Below are 20676 nucleotides of genomic sequence, written 5' to 3' on the forward strand. Positions count from 1 at the left end.
CGATAGCCTTAAACGAGAAGCGAAGAATTTTTTTTATCGATGAATAATCTGTTCCTTTACCTTTCGGAGAGATTTTTTTTTTAAAGATTTTTCTTCCATTCTCTGTTAAATGTTTCGCGTAAATTGAATAATAAAATTCGTCATTCTTACTCTTGATATTAATCATTTAAAGGATTAAGAGGTTAATTGTAACGCTTATAAACTGTTTATCGATGCGTAATTAATATTCGTGTGAATTGATGGAAAGGATGGAAGCGGGGTCGAAGCGAGAGAAAATTTTAAATAATGATAGTCTGATAAATGTGATAGAGGAGATATAGTTAAAATGAATTCCGTAGAATGAAAACGGGTCGCAAGTAATTGCTAATTATTGACCATATTAATTTCAATTAAATCGCGCGCACCTGCACGCAAGGGAATCTCCAATCGATTGAAATAATCAGGGTACATTGGATGAAAGCCCCAACTTTCCTTTTTGCTTGTTTATTTGACGAGATAACGGCCCTTTTGTTCCAAAAATTATGATAAACGCGTGAACACTTATCCGCGTTTTAAAAATTTTTTTAAATAGACGAAAAAGATGTTCAAGAAATCTGAAAATCAAATAGGACACGTTTCAAAACATTTTTAATTCATTTATAAATATAAAGAGTAATTTGAGAAAACTATAAATAAACATTCATCCACTATTGTTAAAATCTCCATATTTTATTTCTAACCATCTTCAAATTCTTATTTAAAAAATCTGTTATAACGTCTGCTTATTATATTTGCATATTCTTCGTTTTTCTTATTACACTTTGTATATCTTTTACACCTAAAAAAAACACCTCAGAATAAGTATTAATAAATTCGATTCGAAAAATGATCATCAACGACACGAACCTAATTTCACATCAACCCCCAACTCTTACCTCGACAATCTTTTTTAAAATTCAATGCAACAGAGTGCAACCGTTTAAGAGAAAAGAAAACGAGGTAACATCCTCCTTCAACCCCCCTCTTTCAACCCCCGTAGAAAGGACCTCATCAATTTCCGTGGGTAGGGGGTAAAAAACGAGCTTAATGCGATTTCGACTACGGGAAGATGCAACGTCCTTTGTTTTAAGGGAGGGTCGTTTGTGGTTCCTGCCTATGCTCCTCCACGCGGTTCCCATGCTTGTACGTATGCAACACAAGGAACTCTTGCTACCCTTGTATGTTCACCCTTCGTAATTCTATCAGAAGCCAATCACGTCCGGCAGAAAGAGGGTGGTTCCTTCCTCGTATCCATGCATGCGGAAAATCGTCGGGGCGGAAACCTCGATTCCTGGGCCTCGTGTCTTATGAAAATATTGCCCCGTTTTTTTTCCAGGGGTGAGAAAGTGGAAACGTCTGTGAATAAAAATCTCGCTAAAAGTGGCACGCTACGAACCTCGGGGGTGAAGTCTTTTCCATCTTCCGAACGAATCATTTCCTCGATTCTTCGAAAAAGGGGGGGACACGACGATTTATTATAAATATTTGCTTGGTTGAGTGAAGAAAATGAAGTAGATATGCGAGCTGGAAAAGGGAAGAAAGTTTGTTGGAAGACTTTTTCAAAAAATTGAAAGAGAAACTTTATCTTTTTCTTGAGCTTTGTCTTCTAGTGAATAGAAAAAGAAATGTTAACGTACTATCATTAATCAATTGTTAAAAAAATACAATGATTAGCAAAATCGATAAGCAATTGACATTTAATTCATCCACTTTAATTGATCAATGAAATGAAATTTTAAATATTGCAATCGAAAAAAAGAAAAAAAATTCATCATCATCCGAATTCTAACTTTTGATAAAGAAACATTTAATATTACACGATATTATTATTATTACAACGTTCTACGATTTCAGGGATCTCGAAGAAATACCCTTAATTCCCGCGAAAAGGGGAGAGAGAGAGAGACATTATCGTCTCGGTTTCCGTGGAAATCGGTTCGTACACGTTGAACGTTGTCCGCGAAGGGGGTGTAAGCTTCTTTGCCACCGTCTTATCCTTCGTTATCAAATGTCAGGCCTCCTCGTCGCTTAAAAACCCCTCCCTCCTGTGTAATATGAGAAAAGTACGCGCGTTACGTCGGCCGCGGAACAAGTGAGAAAAAGTAGCTTAACGGGCTTTAAATTCACGGTATCTTTCGCGCGCGAGAAAGGTCCACTTACAAAACAACGTCCCGTAAATCCGGGACCCTTCCAACCTCCCCCTCTCCCCCTCCCCACCTCCCTCATAGTCGCATTATCTTTCGCGGAAAAGGAGGCAAACATTGCACGCGTCGGCGAAAGCTTTTCGTTTCCGTAATATTTTAAAGTTATCGTGGCCCCCGCATGGCCATGCAAATTTATGCCCCCAATAAAGTTTTTTTCCGTGCCCCCTCCCTCCCCCCCCCTCCTCCACAACTCGCGAAAGACTAACGAAACAGACTGTGGACAGAGCGTGTACGAGAGCGTACAACAAGGAGATAAATCGGATTTACGAATGATCATGTTAATGAATCGTTAAACGCTTTGTTCTTATACGCGATCGGTTTCCTCGCTCTTTGTTTCTTTTTCCTTTCTTCCTTTCTTCCTTTCTTCCTTTCTTTCTTTTTTTTTTTTTGTTTGTCGAGTCGTCCTGTTCCGGATGTTACGTTATGTTTGCAGTTTGGATGAAGGAACGGAACGTTCTTCGGGTTTTTTTCTTTTCGAATTAAATTATTCGTGGAAGGGTGTGAGGAAGAGTTTCGAAGATTTTTTTTTTCTTTTTTTCAAGTGTAGAAATAGATTCTAGAAACTGGAAGGGAAAATATAGATCAATAAATATAAATCAATTTTCTAAAAATATTTTTCTGAGAGATAAAAAGGCATGAGAGTTATATTGGTTGTGAATAGAAAGAATTTTTAGATGTTGAATATTAAGTTGGTAAATATATATATATAGATGAGGAAAAATTGCATAGCTACGGACAAAGAAAGAAATCGTATAAACAAGGATTACCATACCAGAAGCAAGAGAGCAACTGCATTCTTCATCGACGACATATGAAAACTATATTAACTTGATAGGAAGATATCGAAAGTTTTTAAGTATTTCCCTCTTTTTTTCCCTTTTCCATTTGTTTTTAATTGAAACGTTCGACATCCCCGGGAAGATCGCGCAGGAGAATCGAAGAGGCATCGTCGATACGAGCCCGATACGGGGTCGTAAAACCCATCCTCGTCGCGCGTTTTCGTATACATCGATGGTTATAATTAGTCATCGATGGAGGGTCGATTTTCATTGCAACATTTATAGGCGGATAAAGGACCGTTTGGAAATTCAAGTGTCTCTTTCCCTTCGTTTGGCGCACTCGAGGCACAGCGAAAATCGCGAAATCTGGAAACAAAAGTACGTCCCCGTAAGAAGAGGGTATAATATGGATCTCCATTTGAAATAAGCTCGACCCCTGGCTCCCTCCTAGCACCCTCCCAGTTGTACCTAGTTTGTTGCGTTTTGAATATTCAACGCAAGAATTTTTTTTTCTCTCTCCTCTCCTTCTTTCTTTCTTCCTCCCCGCGTTTGTTTGTTTGTTTGTTTCTTTCTTTCTTTCTTTTTTGTATTACTTTCCTCCTTCTTCCTCTCCTTCCTCGCCCCCTCTTTCTTCTTTTTATTACCTTTCCTGTGCCCTCTCACCCCTTTCCCCGCTCGCGCGCGCGCCACGGGCAACAGACATCTTTATTCATCGCCGTTCCAAAGATATAATTGAGTAATTATTTATAATATATCTAGAATATGCATGCTTCACTTCTCTGGACGGAATACATTACCGCCCACTACCCCTAAACGTTAACCTCTTGTTATCGTTTGGATTTCTAGCTTGCACAGTATTTAACACAGTGGTTCTCTCTTTCTTCCCCTTTCTCTCTCTTTCGCTGCTTGTTTCGCTTTCAGATCGCGCCAACCAGATTTCTGTGTTTCATTCTCTCTATTCCCTTATCCCTGGTTCCTTCGTTTTTGTTTTTTGCTTTTTTGCTTTTCGTTTTTTTTTACCATCGTCGTCGAATAAAAGGGGACTCCGTGTTTCGTTAAATTTGCAAAGCCCCCGTTTATCGCGAGAACGAGGGAACCGTGTGCGCGAATGTGCGAATGATTATTAAGGACGAAGCAGGGGCGTGAGTAAAATCTAGCTATGTATGTAACTTTGTAGAAGGGGAATGAAGCTCGATCGGCTTTGCCGATGTTGTTGCGTGTTATCGCAATGTAAAATATTACACGAGTGTAATTTCTTTCCTTCTTTTTTAATACGTTTTTAAATGAGATTAGATCAGTGGAATTTGTTTGAATATGAAATTTAAAGAAGTTTATTCATTGGCTTTGTTTTATTTAGGTCTGTGTGACGATGGAAAGATGGTAAGAATGATAGAATGAGAGGTTAGGTTGCATGCGTCTCCCTCTGGTGACGAAAATGAGAAACTGCTACGATATTTAATTCGTTATAAAATGAAGGCGCTAATAATTTAACCACTTCCAACTATATTTCTTTCTTCGAAAAATTATAAAATTAAAAAAACATCTAATTTTCACTTCTCACAAATTTAAAAATCTTGTAAATAATTAAAAAGAAAAAACTACATCCGATGTGCACGATAAATATAAGAATTTCTTAATAATTTCAGTGGATAAATTATAACTGCGCTACTTTATAAAAAAGTATTATTCGATTCGAATTTTTCGACGTTCACAATTTGCACGATCGTTAATTCCAAATCTGCACAAATCATCTGAAAAGAAAAAAAGAAGAAAGAAACCATTAGCCGAACGACATTAGTTCCAATGGGTTGAAAGAAACCACGATTCGAAACCAACCAACCAAAGTATAATGAGCGGGAGAATTAATCCTTAAAGTTGTCTCGTAGCTCGTATTGCCTGTTTATGATTGCTGCTTATCAACAAACTTAACGTTCTTCGTGCGAAACGGGCACGGAACATGAAACCCCGTAGAGCGGGAAGCCATAATTTCGCATTAAGCGGTAATCGCAATCGGAGTAAGTAATCGATATATTAGTCGTCCGTTAATTAACGTCCTTGTGATCGCGATATAGACTGGCTGGCCTGTCAACGGGTGAAAATTTACGGTCTCGGGCTACGTGTTAGAAATCAGCACGAGGCATATCCTTTTCGGGTCGAGCATTGCCTGATAACTGGTTTATGCAACAGCACGGAGAAAGGCCTTCGCTTCTTTCGCGTAATGGCCGATAAAAACCGGTCAAATCGCGAGAAAATTATTGCCCGGTCAATCACGGTTGGCGACAACTGTGTGTTTAACCGGCTCCACGGCGAAAACCGGAGAATGATTTCACGTCCCGTGCGATTATCCGATTGGTTTTACTGAGATATAAAAATTAATTCTAACATTTTTTTTCTTTTCTTAATATCTTGGAGAAATTTTTGTTCCATCTGCATTCTGTTCTTCATCTGCATTTTTTTTTTTTACTCTGTAAAAATTTGAAGGATATAATTTGATAGAGTTCATTCGAAATATAGATCTCTTATATTCTTGATTTTTAATGTTCGAAAATTATTACGATCTCAGGAAGAGTATAAGGATTTTTTTCTAATGAATTTTTATTATAAATATTTTATAATAAAAGAAAATGAATCTGCGTAGATTTTCAATGGAAATAAGAAAATTACAGTGACGAAGTTTTACGATTGTAAATGAACGGGTTTGTTGATTAAAGAGAAAAAGCGGCAACTAAGAAAAGTTTAGCGCGAAGAACATATAGGAATAGGGGTGCTGAAAGTCGGGCTACAACAGGCTGTATTTCATATTTGGAAGAAATTATGGCGTGTCTGTCGCGTGTTTAACCGCAGTTAGTCTACACCGTTTGACCTAACCCACGTCTCATCTAGATCTTTTTCTTTCTTTTCTTATTCTTTATCTCTTCCGCTACAACCTTTCACCTTACTAATTCCTCCTTCCTTACTAAATTCTCTTTTCGAAGACAAACGCAAATGCCGAAATGCTAGAAATAAATTCTACTCGCGAAAACTTGAAGAAAACTAATTTATAATCGTAATTTACAATCTAATTATAATTCTATTAATAATAAATATTCTCTCTTAACACATTCAAAACCTTGAACATATCATTCTCTAAAACAAGTATCTACTTGTTAAGAAATCCACATTTACTCTCGAATGTATTCTTTATTATATACATCACAAAAATTTAATAATTTCAAAAAATATTAAGCAAAAACAAACTATTCCTCCTAAATCCATCTATATCCCCTCGATATAAATGGAAACCAAAATCCATCAATTTCTCAAAACCAAAATTTTTCCTATACCCTATTTCTCTTACCAAACAAGCTTTCAATTGGAGACAATTGGAACGAACCCATAACTCTCGAACGCCCTCTAACGAAGGCCCCCATAAAACGTCTCGAAAAGCGGCGGCTCGTCTCGCGCACCAATCCCCATTGATCATTTGGAGCGAACGGCCGATCGAGCGGTTCTCTCAACTAGCCTTTCAGAAAAATGCCAAAACCATCGAACGGAACGGAGGGGAAGGAGGGGAGGGAGGGAGGGCGGCATGGGCAGAGGAGAGTGTGTAGGAGGAGGATACGCGCGCGTTTGGTATCCGTGAATGACAAGTTGCCGAAAATGGCGTTGGGAATACATCCTGGCAATTACCATTACCCTGGGCTGAAGTTGGTCCGGTGGCCTGGGTAGCATAATGCTGTATTTAATGGGCAGCGGTGGAGCCCGTGTGTGACACGATATACGAGGCCGAGTCAACATATATCCTGTCAGATTTTTAAAATGCCCTGATTTACAATGACCATTGTACTGTCCGCCGCATATCTATTGTCGCTATGCCCCTGCCAACGGATATATACCCAACCGTCCCTGTCCAACTCGTGGTTGTAAGTGTACCTTACGTGCACCTTACGCGAAAGGATCCTCTAACTACGTCACGTGCTCGCCCAGTTCTGAGACCGTTTCTGCGAAGAGATCTTGCAGAGATAAGAGAGGGGAGTTCGATCGCTCTTGTGGAAATAAGTGAACACGATATGGTTACCGTGGAGAGGATTCCTGTTCGGATTAAAGATGAAATGTATTATTACTTTTATACGATTTCGTGGTATTTTTGTTAATTTGTTTGCTAGACTTAATAAGAATTGCATTTGTTTTTTCTGGAAAAGGAAATTTGTAAGAAGAAAAAATAGAAAGAAATTTCTATCCTATTTAATTTAATAACGAGAATTTCAATATTTCTTTCGTTATGCTTTTAAATAATATCTTGTATCTCGATACGTTGAAAATCAATTTTCGAGGAAAACGTTTCAAAGAAAAGTTTAAGTAGATTCAGATAGCTTGTCATCAGACCATAATTCCTAAGTAACCTTAAACATTATTATGAAAAAACATTCCAAAACGAAAATCCCTGTCCATGCCACTAAGTACTTCAACACACTTTCAACAAACTTTGCAACAATTCCACGAAAATTTTTCAAATTACATTCATAAGAAACGAAACCAATAATCATCATTTAACCGACGACTCCTAAGGATCGTTGATCCTTATATCCAGTGCTCGAGTTTCCATTTATCCGATCAGAATCGAGCATACAAAGTCGAGCAAACAAAGAATCCAGGGGACACTCGAGAATATCGAGAGGGTAGCAATTTAACCGAGGTATCATTACATCAATCCAACATTTGTAATAAAACGTCGCAACACTGCAATTTACCACGAAAACATTCGAGACGGCGATTAAACCGTGCCCGAACAAAACCTTCAGAAACCTTCTCTCGCTCTTTGTCCCTTTCTTCTTTTTTTCTTCTTCTTCTTCTTCTTCTTCTTCTTCTTCTCTCCTCCTCCTTTTTTTCTCCCTTTTATTTCTCCCTTCAAACGTTGCCTACCGGATCTCGAACCATCGAGGAAATACATTCGCGGTCTATATCGAGAATGGAATAATAACGACGCCCTTGAGTTCGACGTATCCACCACTCTTCGGTTCGAAAGTAAAAAGTCATCCGCGTTCATTCCTCGTATATGTATGCACGCTGCCTTCTGTAATTGGCCGATTTTACTCGTCGTAGTCACGCACCAAGTCGCCCAATGGAACGAAGGAAGACGGTTTAATGAAATCGAAGGCGATATAGTTTGCTTTATGATCTGAGAGATTGTGATACACATACGTACGTACAGTACGAGATAAAAGTCTTCGTGCGTGATTCTCAAAATTAAGGAGAATTTTTGCGTGCATACAGAGCACATCTTTCTATTTATAATTTTTATCCTTCTTCAACATTAACTACTGGATTTCTAACTATGTTTAAATTTTTTACATGCAAAGTGGTAACAATATTTTAATAGTACAATAATATTGCAAAAAATAATCATAATGATTGTATTTCTGAATAAAAACCAACCATTAATTCTATTTAAAAGCGTACGTATATAAAGCTCGGATAAAAGCAAAAAATTTGAATATTCAATTTGATAATTCTATTATTAAATAACAACATCATAATGATGTAAAGTATGCACATAAATTTTAAATTACAAATATTCCATCCTATCTTATCCAAAAATATTCGAAAACGAAATTATGATATTCAATATGGGAAACCGATATATATATATATATCCACCCCTCTCCCCCTCCCCCATTATGCACGTGTAAATACGCAAATATTCGTTTCAGAATTTTTGGAAAACTTAGAGAAGAATCTCTCCCTTACAAGACCAAGAACCAACTAAAAATACTTTCGGCTCTCACTGTACATGCACGGTGCAATACGGTGCCCGAATTGATTAACCGCGATTCTCGCCGGACCAAAACCGGCTTAATTAAGTTATCGATTTATTTTCTATACATTGTCCAACCGTAAAGCCCGGGACGTTGCTACGTCGAGGGTAAGTAAACGTTTATGTAGCTCGTCACGTTCGAGCCGGGAGAGCGTGGACGAGCAGGAGGAGGAGGAGGAGAAGGAGAAGAAGGAGGAGGTGGAGGAGGAGGAGGAGGAGGAAGGTTTAACTCAACGTCGACGGGAAAACGATGCTGATGAGATCGAGAGACGCGTATATACCGTGGAATCTCGATACGGACGTTACGTACGAACCGGGGTGGAGGAGAAGGGGAGGGGGGAGGGAGATCTCTTTTTCTCTCCTTCTCCCCTTATTTAAATCACGGATACGGGTTCACGCGAAGGAACGACGAGGCGATTGGTCGTCGGAGGCGCCTTAGGTGCCCGTTAAGGGAACTTTGATTCGTATTAATTAGCGTCTTCTCGGTGGCGCGATGATTATTCATAGGGAGCGTTGGATATTTAAATCGAGGGACGAGGGTACAAAGGAACGCATTTATTAAAGGTTAGCTCGCGACCGCGAAATTTCTTCTTCCTTTTTTTTTTTTTTTTTTTCCGCTCTCTTTTTTGCCTGCGGAATTTTTTTCGACAGGGTTAAGCAGATTTATTCCCGGAATTGGAATTTTTTTTCGCTTGATATTGTATCTCTAGAGAGGAGTTTCCGTTAGTTGGGCGAAATTGGTTTCCTTCGATATTTTCGAAAATATCGTTGTTTCGAAGGATCGTAATGAGGAATTTTTATGATACGAGAAACAATTGAACAAATTACGTACGAAATTAAAAATTGAGTAACGAAGATTCGAGAGAATTTTAAATTGAAATACAATTTAAAGAAGAATCGCTGCTTCGAAAAATTGAATAAATATCTGTCTCAGATATATTCTCTTAAAAAAAGAAAAGAAAGATCATCGTTCACCAAATTGGAAACAATGATAAAGCTTCATCAAGAGTGGCCGTGCACGAAAAAAATTCGAGATAACAACAATACCGATCCCGGATCCATCGTTCAACGACAAAGTCTTCTCGTGAGATATTTTTCAGGGTTTATCGAAATCTCGTCTCGCTCACGGTAAATTGCGGATCCATTAAATTAGGCGAGCGTTCGTGGGGTCGTAAATTCGTTCGCTAAGTCGAACGATCTCTCGCGCGGATTCCTCTCTCTCTCTCTCTCTCTCTTCCTTCCCTCTTCTCTTGAGAGAAAGAGAGAGAGAGGGAGAAAAAAAGAAAATCCTCGACTCGGTAGCCGGGACGGGAAGGGGGAGAGAGAGAGAGAGAGACCTAGAAGTGAGGCGAAAAGGCAGCCAAGGCGGTGGAACGTGGCTGATTGTAAGTTATATGCGACGCCGGTTGCTTTATATCCGCGGAGCAACTTTCTGCTCTCGTAAAGTTGCTTCGCCTCTCCTCGTCCCTTTTCGCGCTCGAAAAACGGTGGCCGTCCTTCAAGACGGCCTGAACACGTCGCAGGTTTTTAACGCTGTGTAGATTACTTGGAATAATTCCTTCTGATCCTTGTACATTCGCCTTGTATCCCTCCCTCCCTCAAACAAAACATCGTTAGCGTCAACGTAATTACAAGGTGAATAAAACTCGTTGAACGGATAATGAGATTTCTTCTCCCTGTGAAACCCGTAGTGGAATAAAACGGTCCTTTCGACTACTGTCCCCCTCCTCCCCCGTTCCCACGAAGACGCGGGAGAAACGCGCGACACAAAAGAGGGGGCGAGGGGGAGGGGGTGGATGGGCGGGTGTTTTGTGATAGTAGCTTTTTCAATCGTGAACGAGAACGGTGTTATGAATTTTCAATGGGAGATATATCGAGTTACGGCCCGGTCGTTGTACATGGGATTCTGAAAATGCGAGGTGAAAGTGAAATATTGGCAAATATTTGAACGGTGTCGACGGATTTATGTATGTATGTATATTAATAATGAAATGAAAATAACAACATTGATACGGTTAATATATATATATATACATACATATACACATATATATAGATATATATATATATATAAAGCGTCATTCGATGATTTTACTTTCATGATGCACGGGTTATTTTAACTTTTATCTCGGTCCCGTACCCGATTTAATTTTTATCCAATTTAACGTTAGGATTATTAAACTGTTTCTGAAATATTATGAAATTACACAATGAAACGTTCTATATCACTCGCGGTCCCATAAAATTATTAACGCAATTTCAATATATCAGGAAACACGCGTGAAGAGATATTACCGCAATAGAGCTAACCTCTACGAATTCCATCCGAATGGAAAGCTATCCAACACCCGTTTCTTCGCCCAATCCTAAATGTTACCACGATCGATTCAAACTGCTTATTGTCTGATAAATTCTTGGCAAAGCGGACCCTTAATAGGTGACGATTATACTTTGCAAGTTGCATTGCCCTCCGCCCTCCCTTTAGAATCGGGCGGAAATGCGCGGAGGCGGAGGCGCCGGTGAAGAAGGGACAAGAGGTCGAACGTGTTATTCTTCGGATGACCTGAAACACTTCCTTATACAAACGAAGCGAAGTTGAGGGTACGGCGTTACCCAGATCCTCGGGTCGCTGGCTGATGGCCATAATCTGAGCGGGCTGGTGGCTGAGTTGGCCGCGCGGGGGGTTGGGGTTAACTTATAATAACAGAAGTTGCTCGAGAGTTCAGTGACTGGACAGCGCCTAGAAGCTCGGACAGCTACGACAGGGATGAGGGATGGGTCGTCGCCAAGTGTCCGGCCAACAGAATGTGAGCTATAGTACCGGTACAAGACGTGAGACCAGGTCTCACGTGACCACTGGCAAACTAACCGTGGCGTATGCTGCACAAACAGTGTCGAACTTTGGTGCAAATCGTGAATTTAGAACTTCGATATGTCTTGGTGATACTGGCTGGTAAATTGGCCGATGCGTCGGAACGAATTTCTTCGACGTGGGTGTAGCTATCTACTCGCCTGTAGTATCTTGGATTCGGATTCAAAAATTTCGTATAGCGTGTGGATGATTGGTAATTTCACTCGCAAAGTCAATATCTTGGAGAAAATCTTTGTCAAGTCGGCGAATAACTTGATCAATTTCTGGAAATATTAGATAGAGTTTATAGTTGAGTGAAAATTATTACGGTATATTATGGTATACTTCTTTATATTTTTATTCTCGTTTCATTCCAGAGAAAAACTGTGTCTCATAATTCTTCCTAAAATGCCATATTAATATAGATCTTTGAAAATTTTTACCGATTCTTATCTGTTTCGAACAATTATTATGTTTGGTAAAATAATAAACTCACGATGCACACAAGTCGATCGATCCACCGAGGTGAATTACCTTGAGAATCTTGTCCTATTTTATATATACTTCTTGCGCGTGTCTTTTAACGATCACGCTTATCCTCCAGCCAGTCGAACCAATTAGTTTGAAAAGAAAAAATACGGAACGCCATTACGATATTCGAAGAATCATAATAATAACTCACGTCAAATGAGCCATCCTAGAGCATAACACTGTTCGTGTTCGTGTTTCGCTCTCTTCGAAAGACAAATAGATCGGTAGCCTCGATCCAACTAATCCGATCACCTGAGATTTTGAAGTAAAGCGTCCGCGGGCTACGAGGATACGGGCTTCTCTCGAGAAGCCAGCGCGACTCGTTAGAAAATGTCGAATCGATGTTCCTACACGCGCCCAACTATGCTACCTTTGAATCATGGCCTTCATAAACTATCATTGGTAAACAATTAACATTCGTGTTGCGCTGCCCACGCGGTATCGCGTTACCGACCGCTTAACTCGTCCGATCCAGGCTCTAACAATTTGCCTAAGGGCTGTTATCTCGTTAAACGGCAATCAAAACGGCGTCGAGGTACCTGGCCTACCTCAAACATCCCTCGAAGAGATCTCGCGTCCATCCATCGATCTAAAAAATTTCGAGGAATCAATTTACGCGTATATATGTAACGTTTAAAATTATTTAACAATTTCCCATCCGATTTATATCCGAAATTCTTTACTCTCTGATTATCACAAAGAAACGTATTTAATTTAAACACTGCGAACAACCGAAAACCGGTGGTAGCCGAGAAATTTATGAAACCTTTATAGAATAAAGTGGTCATTAAAGTGGGGAGTTGCGAGTACTTAAACAGAATGAAGGAGCAAGCAGCTCTGATCGAAATTACAAGAAGTCGGGAAGGAGGGGGATTTATATCGATCGCGTTACTTATACGATCGCAATCATACCGAACCATGAACGAATTGAATATATCGGCCAAAAGGGGGAGGGGGAAGATTAATTGTTACATTCCGGATACTCCGATAAATTATTGCAACTATGATGGCAACTAAATTGCATAATGATACACTCGAGTATTAATAATGCATACCGCGTTCCCTTCGATGGCGCCCGACGAAAAAACTCGGTTAACCTCCGATTAGAGCGAATTCCTTCTTTCTTTTTCTTCCTTCTCTTTTTTCCATTCCTTGATTCCTTGCTAATCTTAGTTAAATTAACATTCCGTTAACTTTCCAATCAACATATATATATATATACACATAATATACACGTATCCACGTTTCATCTTCTTCGAAAAGAAAAATTATATCCCCTCCCTCCCTCTTTTCCATTTATCGGGGATGGAAAGTTAAATCCAACGAATTATCCGAGAATTATATCACAGATTCAACGATATAATCGACAATATCCTTCGAAGAGAATTTGGCCGTGTCTTCGCGTATCAATTAGAGGACGAATATTAATGAAGGAAGCCGTATGCGTGCGATCGAGAAAGCGAACAGGTATCCGCGAGATATTTGATGAGGGATCCAGAACTGTCCCCTCCTCCGATGTTGGGGATGGCGCGAGAAAGAGAACGGTCGAAGGGAAGGAAGGAGGTGGAAGGGAAAAAAGAAAGCAAGAAGTTGATTGAATTTCACCGCGGTCTCGCGTATATCCCTCTCCCTCCCTCCTACACACACACGCGGGTAGTTCTTCCCACCTGTGTGCGGAGACGCGGAAGGGTTAAGGGTGTATCGGTGTGCTCGCGAAATACGAGCACGTCGATGCTCGGAAAAGGCCGGAATTCGCGCTCGCGAGCGTTGAGCGTGAGTGTGTATTTTAGAGTCGAGCCGGCGGCATACTTACGCTTGCCGGCCACTTTCGATGTGACGGTGTTATAAATGGGAATTGAATCGAACCACCGTCCACGCCTTCCCAAGGTTATCGCCCGGTTGAAATCTATAGGGCAGAGATACAATCTAGTAGACACGGTTCGTAAATTCAATTACGCATTAACAAAAATCCGAACCCGCCGCTATTCAACAGGAGGGAACAAGTAGCGGGGAGGGAAGGGAGTGGAGAGGAGGAAGGGGAGGGATAAATTGCTCGCGGAGGTAAGATGAATAGTGACGCGATATTAATTCCGATTTTCAACCCGGGCGCAAGGATTCTTAATGCGATCCCGTTCGAGGGACAAGGGTGGTACTAAAAATGAACGATACGATTCTGTACAATGTATGGCCTGAGAATGAGATCATTTTGCCGATATGTTTATTAAAAAGAAATTGATAAAAATGTTGTTTCACCTGGCTGGTGGTAATCGCTTGTGAACTCTTTTTAATTGATTCCATCCAGTCTTTATTCGAATATATATATATACATGATGTATGATTGCAATAATGATATGTAGATTGTAACGATTCGATTTAATAAAAAGTAGATGATTAAATTGAAGGAATTGCAATTTGAGAAGAAGTTGATATCCAATTTGTCGATACCGATCGTTTATTCGAATATTTAGAATTTTTTACGTTACATTTATAAATGTATATATATATATATATGAGTCGTATCTTTGTTTAAAACTTAATTGCAGGGGGATTACGTTCCCAAGACGAATGTAAAAGATAAATCAAATCCCTTTGAAAAATTACAACCGCTATATAAAAATCATTTCCCTCATCGATAATTATATCCAACGGTTAAACGATAATTCAAAAACATCATCACCGTAACAAAATTGCCCTCGAATTCCGTATAAAATCAGAGACGATTATTATCCTCGAGCACGGACCCCCATCCTCGCAAAACCGCGCCAGAAGTGATCCACAGCGATTGATATAATTTTCACTAAGGGATACGTGATAGCGGAGAAGGCCGGGAGGCTTATACAGCTATTACACGTTATTTGAATGCGTTACGAGAACGCATAATGAAGTGGCTGCCGGCATTTTATTCGTACGCGCCTTCCTGGCCGGTTTTTCGCGTCATCCGCCGCGCAGCTGGGTAATCATCCGCTTGGCATGATAGGAGTGAGGCTACTGGGCGTGGATAAATCTGTAAGCTCAATAAGGCTAACTGTGATTAAGTGCTTTTGAGGCTGTACAAGACACCTAGCAGCGTTGCAACCGCCACCGACATTTATACAGGGTGTTATCCAAGTTCGTGGCGCAAAGGGATAGATTTCTGTATAAATCTGTAGGAGCTCCATTGCGCACCAGTGGATGAATTTTATCGGGAAAATCCAAATTTTCGATCGAAAATTTCATTCTATCGATTTATTCCGAATCCCTTTCGTGCTCTCGCACATTATGGATCGTCGAGTTGATTACGATTCTTTTTAATTTAATTAAGTTAATAAATCTTATAAAATATGTAGAGTTTAATTCCCTTCTTTAATTTCTTCAATTTTTTTTTCTCTTTCGAAAAAGAATCTTAATTGAAATTGTAATCGATTAAGATTTTGATTAATCTTAAGATCTTTCTTATAATTTATCGATCTCGATTCTTTCTAAAAAAAAAAAAAAAAAGAAGAGAATTTGTTTAATAAAATTATTTAGCACGGGAAATCGATATATAATCCGTGTATCGGGTTCCAGAAAATTGCAACGATCCAATGGATGACACGAGAATCTTCGATTTCTCGATAATCTTTATAGAATTTCTCGTACGTTTTCACCAGGAATGAACGAAAATGCGCGTGCAAAAAGCGACGCGACGCGCTAAATAATAAACTCCTCGAATTTATCGCGATAATTTATCTGTCAGGTTATCCTCGTACTTTCGAATAACGGTATTTTTAAGGTAACGATGAATTAACATAATTCGTGGATTTACCGATCCACGGATAAGAGGCATGCAAATTAGAGATAAATTTTTACAAGATCATAATCGAAATATTTGCTTAATAAACGTTAACTAAGTTGTTTGGCGCGAGAGCTTGTTTAATAAATCTTGTTGTTGAATCGTGTTTATTCAGATCGGTCCGATAATTTATTGCGACGAGGGGAGAAAAAAAAAATTTTCGGGCAGAAGGGATAGTTTCACGCTCGATTCCAAGGAAATCGAGTTCGAGAATCCTTCTCGAGTATCCGGCTAATTACGAGTCCTGATTAATGAGACTGCTTATAAATCATCATTATATTATGTACCGTGGATGGAAATTAACGTCTGGGTATGAATATTTGCTTAGTCGCGCGTATCATACTTACGTCAATCTTACCTACTCCGTATAATTACTTCTACGCAAATGAAATGATGAAAGAAATATCTTATGTATTTATTCTCTCGGGGCGCTTGTCCTCCTCGGATATATATCATGGCCTGTGATTACGAGAGAATTAGATCGAAGAGTCAGGCAATACAATCAGGTTTCGATACCCTATTTTTTTTAACATCAAAACCAAAAGAACGAAAAACTTCTTACTTCAAAGTTCTATTTATAAAATGATGATCGATAATATATTCCATTTTCCATTTCTTTTCTTTTTCCTTTATATATAGATTCAACAGATTACAACTCTACTTTTACCAATATATTGAAATTAAACATAGGATGACAGAATAAGGATAACGCAAATACAACTCGCCGATATTTTAAATTGATTCCCGGAAATCGATTCAACGCGTTAAAACAAACACATATCGTGTCTTCGTTAATAATTTTTAATAATTCATTCCATTTCTATCGAGGAAACGAGACAAGAGTATCCAAGAAGCTTGTAAGTAAATTTCCATTAGAATTTCCACATCGCGTCAGAAATTACATCAGAACAACTATAAATTAAATACAAGAAAAAAAAAAAAGAAAGGAAATAACTTGTAAAAAAAATTTCTACAACCAGAAATCCCATAAAAACTCAGTGACATTAATTAAATAGCCTGTATATATAAAACCGACGAGAAGCAAGAAGCAAGAAAGTCTAACATAATTTTATACCAGGCAAATAGAAACGATTCGTAGAAATGAATCCGGCTCATTAAAAGTACGATTAAAAATGTTACGTGGCAATAAAATCGGGCATTAACGAACGTGGAAACCTACACTTTTATAATAGCAGCCCCGCAATTGGGAACCCGTCCAAGTGAACCAATTTCGACGTAACACGAAGAAGGTTGCCCTCCACTCGCATAATCGGTACCCCTGCTCTTTGTTGCCTCTTCTCCTCTCTTTCTCTCTCTCTCACTTTGGCAAGGTGCACGATGATATCCCACACCTCCACATCCGCCATCAAACGGATACACCATTATCACGAATGAAATTATGCGCATGCGGGCATAAGAGTCGGTAATAAATCATGCTTGTAAAAAGGTAACGCGAAAAGTACGGTCACCTGTCCTCGGACCACACCTTCAGAAATTCGTTCCGTGTCCATTAATAAGTGAAATGCCACGGCTCGAAGTAGGCCGGCTGTACTCGAGCCGGTTAATTAATTCTCGACGTTGCGAACTTTTTGCAACATTGTTCGCGTTATGACGAGTGAGGGTACCTCTTCCTTTCGCTTCCTCCACGATACGATAACAGATGCGCGCCTTCGTTCTTATTTTTATTTATGGATCGAATAAAATGTAAATTGTGCGAAGAAGAATTGTTTTCTTCTTTTCTTTTATTTGATCGTCTTAATCGTTGTCACATTTAGAACGATGTGTAATAATTGTAAAGCACATAGAACGAAATTCAAATTTCTTCTAAAAAAAGAAAAAAAAAAAAGGTATTAATTTCAAGTTTAATTTTGATAACGGTAAATTTATTGTATTGAGATTAAATTAAAATTACTGTTTAATATCTCGCGGAACGTTGAAATTAATAATATAATTAACCTTTTATCGAATTATTAAAAAGAACCACGATTCTTCCATTATCGCGGAAGAATCGAGCGCAGAAGCGAAAGGTTAATAACTACACCGCCAATCGGGACAGCCTTTCCGCGATTACGGCAATTGGAAGGCGCTATCTCTTCGAACGATCGCTCGAGAGACTTCCACGAGACGCCACATCCACACTCGTATTCTTCTTCGATCATCTTCCCAGCTTAATTTTCATAATACGCCCTTAACGAGCGAAACCAAAAATGCACGGCCACCACTTTGCGCTCCCTCCTTTTTAAATCACCCCCTCTCGTAAACGTCGACGAAAATTATCCACGGTCTGTGAAAAAATAAATTTATTAAAAGAAAAAAAAAAGTACCAAAATTACGAATCGGCAATTAAAATGCATCCTGATCATGCCGAGCACCCTTCGATAAAAAAAACATATCTCACCCCATCGTCCGATAACTTAGATGAGCGATGTGAAACGCTGTGACACGGGGCCGGCCTTCGCTGCAACAATGTACGATAATGAAGAATTATCGCCGTATAAGAGTGGAATAGGCGATGGGCCACTCGTTAGCGGATCGAGATCGTAAAAATCATCGTGGTTAAGCGCGAAAACCGCATACAACCGCTCGTTGTCGGCCAATCCTCGGTATCGCGAGGAGGCGAAGAGGAGAAAGAAGCTCCGGTTCCAGGCGAAGCTCCGCCCTGGAGAGAAGCTGTCCGAAAGAAGCTCGTTTTGCTCGTCAAGGCAAGAATGCTCGACGAGCGGCACCGGTACTCGAGGGGCCCATACCTCTTCCTTCCGTAAATCCATACGAACTTGTTTATCGCGATCGGCCGTCAGCCTAAGTCCTCGTTGCCGCGGATTACTCGGAGGATAAGGTGACGTCGATCGGATGCTGCTGATGAGTCCGAAATATTGACGTCCTTCGATTGAGGAAGAGACGGAAGATGGATGGGGTTTTCTGAATATTTATATTAGTTGATTTTCGACACGAGAGATTCCTTTCTGTTTGTTATTTCAATTTTGAAAGTTTTATTGTTCGTAATTTTTTTGTGAGGTGATATCGGACTAATTTTTTTTGTCGCATATAATTTGATTTTTCAGGATGGAAGAAACGTGCTTATGCTTTAAAATTACGTGGGAAATTATGATGGGAAAAATTTTGCAGGGTGGTACTTGTTAAGTGCAAATATTTTGCTCTTAAACAAAGAAGAAAAAAGAAAATTCCAATTCATGAAATTTTAGGAAATTTTAGAAAAACATTATCAATCAGAATTCTTTAGAATTGAATTTGAGCCCGAAAAGATAATTCATGAAATTTTAGGAAATTTTAGAAAAACATTACCAATCAGAATTCTTTAGAATTGAATTTGAGCCCGAAAAGATAAATGAAAGAAGAAAATTTGAACAATATAGGATTTTTGTTGAAGTGAATTTCAAAATTACTATAAAAAAGAAGAAAATATACCTTATCGTATTTTTCCTATATGCTTTTCTACGAAAGTAGATTTTATTAGATTTATTTGGATCTGGAATGTGTGGAATTGTATGTGAACTATGCGATTGAATTTGTCGAAATGTTTAAAATTCTTCGAATAGAATTTTCGCTATTTTTTCTTCCTTCAAATCAAAATAATCGTTACATAGAATAATTATACGATGCTATATCGTAATAAATAATTCTCGCATACCCACTATTTCTACAAGACTTTATAAATACATTTCGTGTAAAAATTTTCTCTCTCGATTTAATATCAAATATTTACATAAGGAAACTTGAACATCGATATCCGTAAAGAATTTCTACGAAAACACACTACTCAATCTAAAGAAGAAGAAAAAAAACTTATATTTGAACAATAACAATAACAACACCTCGTCAAAATTCAAACTCTAAAATCTATCTAACCAACAGGCAAATCACTTATATAAAAATTTCTCTTCGAAGAATACATATTTACATACTTATGCACTAGAATATAATGAGAAAAAAACTTTTCGAAAAACTACCATAAAAAAAGAACAAGAACACAGTTCCAACAAAATCGAAACGTCCAACTGAATCAGCAAGGCGAATCATCAAACCAAATGCCTCAAGAATTCCTCTGGCAAGAAATGATTGGACGTGCATAGACCGATTCCTTGGCGCCGTGAATGCAGAGTAAACGAGGCAAATCGGGCTACGTTGTAACAAAGTTAAACGGTTTCAAAGTCCCTTGAGTGAACCGTCCGTGAGATGTTCACGCTCGCTCCGTATCCAATGTAATCGTTTCCGCGTGTTAACCCTGGCACGGTGGACGAACAGAGGGGGGGAAAAAAAAGAAGCGGTTTGGGAGAGGGCGTACACACACGCGTATTAGGGACGATATTTTAGCGGTACTTTTAATTTCGCCTTGATCGTAAACATTTCGACGCGCGCGAGGGAGCGCGCGAGGCTGGCGCGAAACAGCTCACCTGGACGAGGGAAAGGAAGAAAGGAAGGAAGGAAGGAAGGAAGGAAGGAAGGAAACAGAGAGAGAAACTGGACAAGCCGAGAGCCTGTGTATTTGCATATTTTAATGAGCCGCTGCGCCCGTTCGAGTGCCGCGGGAGCTGGTGGTTCGAGTGCAGGTAGCCCTCAGTTTACCCTGGCTAACGTCAGCCTCAAATGCCGATGATAATGCGACATGGGGAGCCTAACGGCGAAAATGCCCTGCTATCGGCGCTTCAAACGAGCTCGCCAACCACGCT

The sequence above is a fragment of the Apis mellifera genome, linkage group LG13 (genome assembly GCF_003254395.2).
Source record: "Apis mellifera strain DH4 linkage group LG13, Amel_HAv3.1, whole genome shotgun sequence".
NCBI classification, from domain to species: Eukaryota; Metazoa; Arthropoda; class Insecta; order Hymenoptera; family Apidae; genus Apis; species Apis mellifera.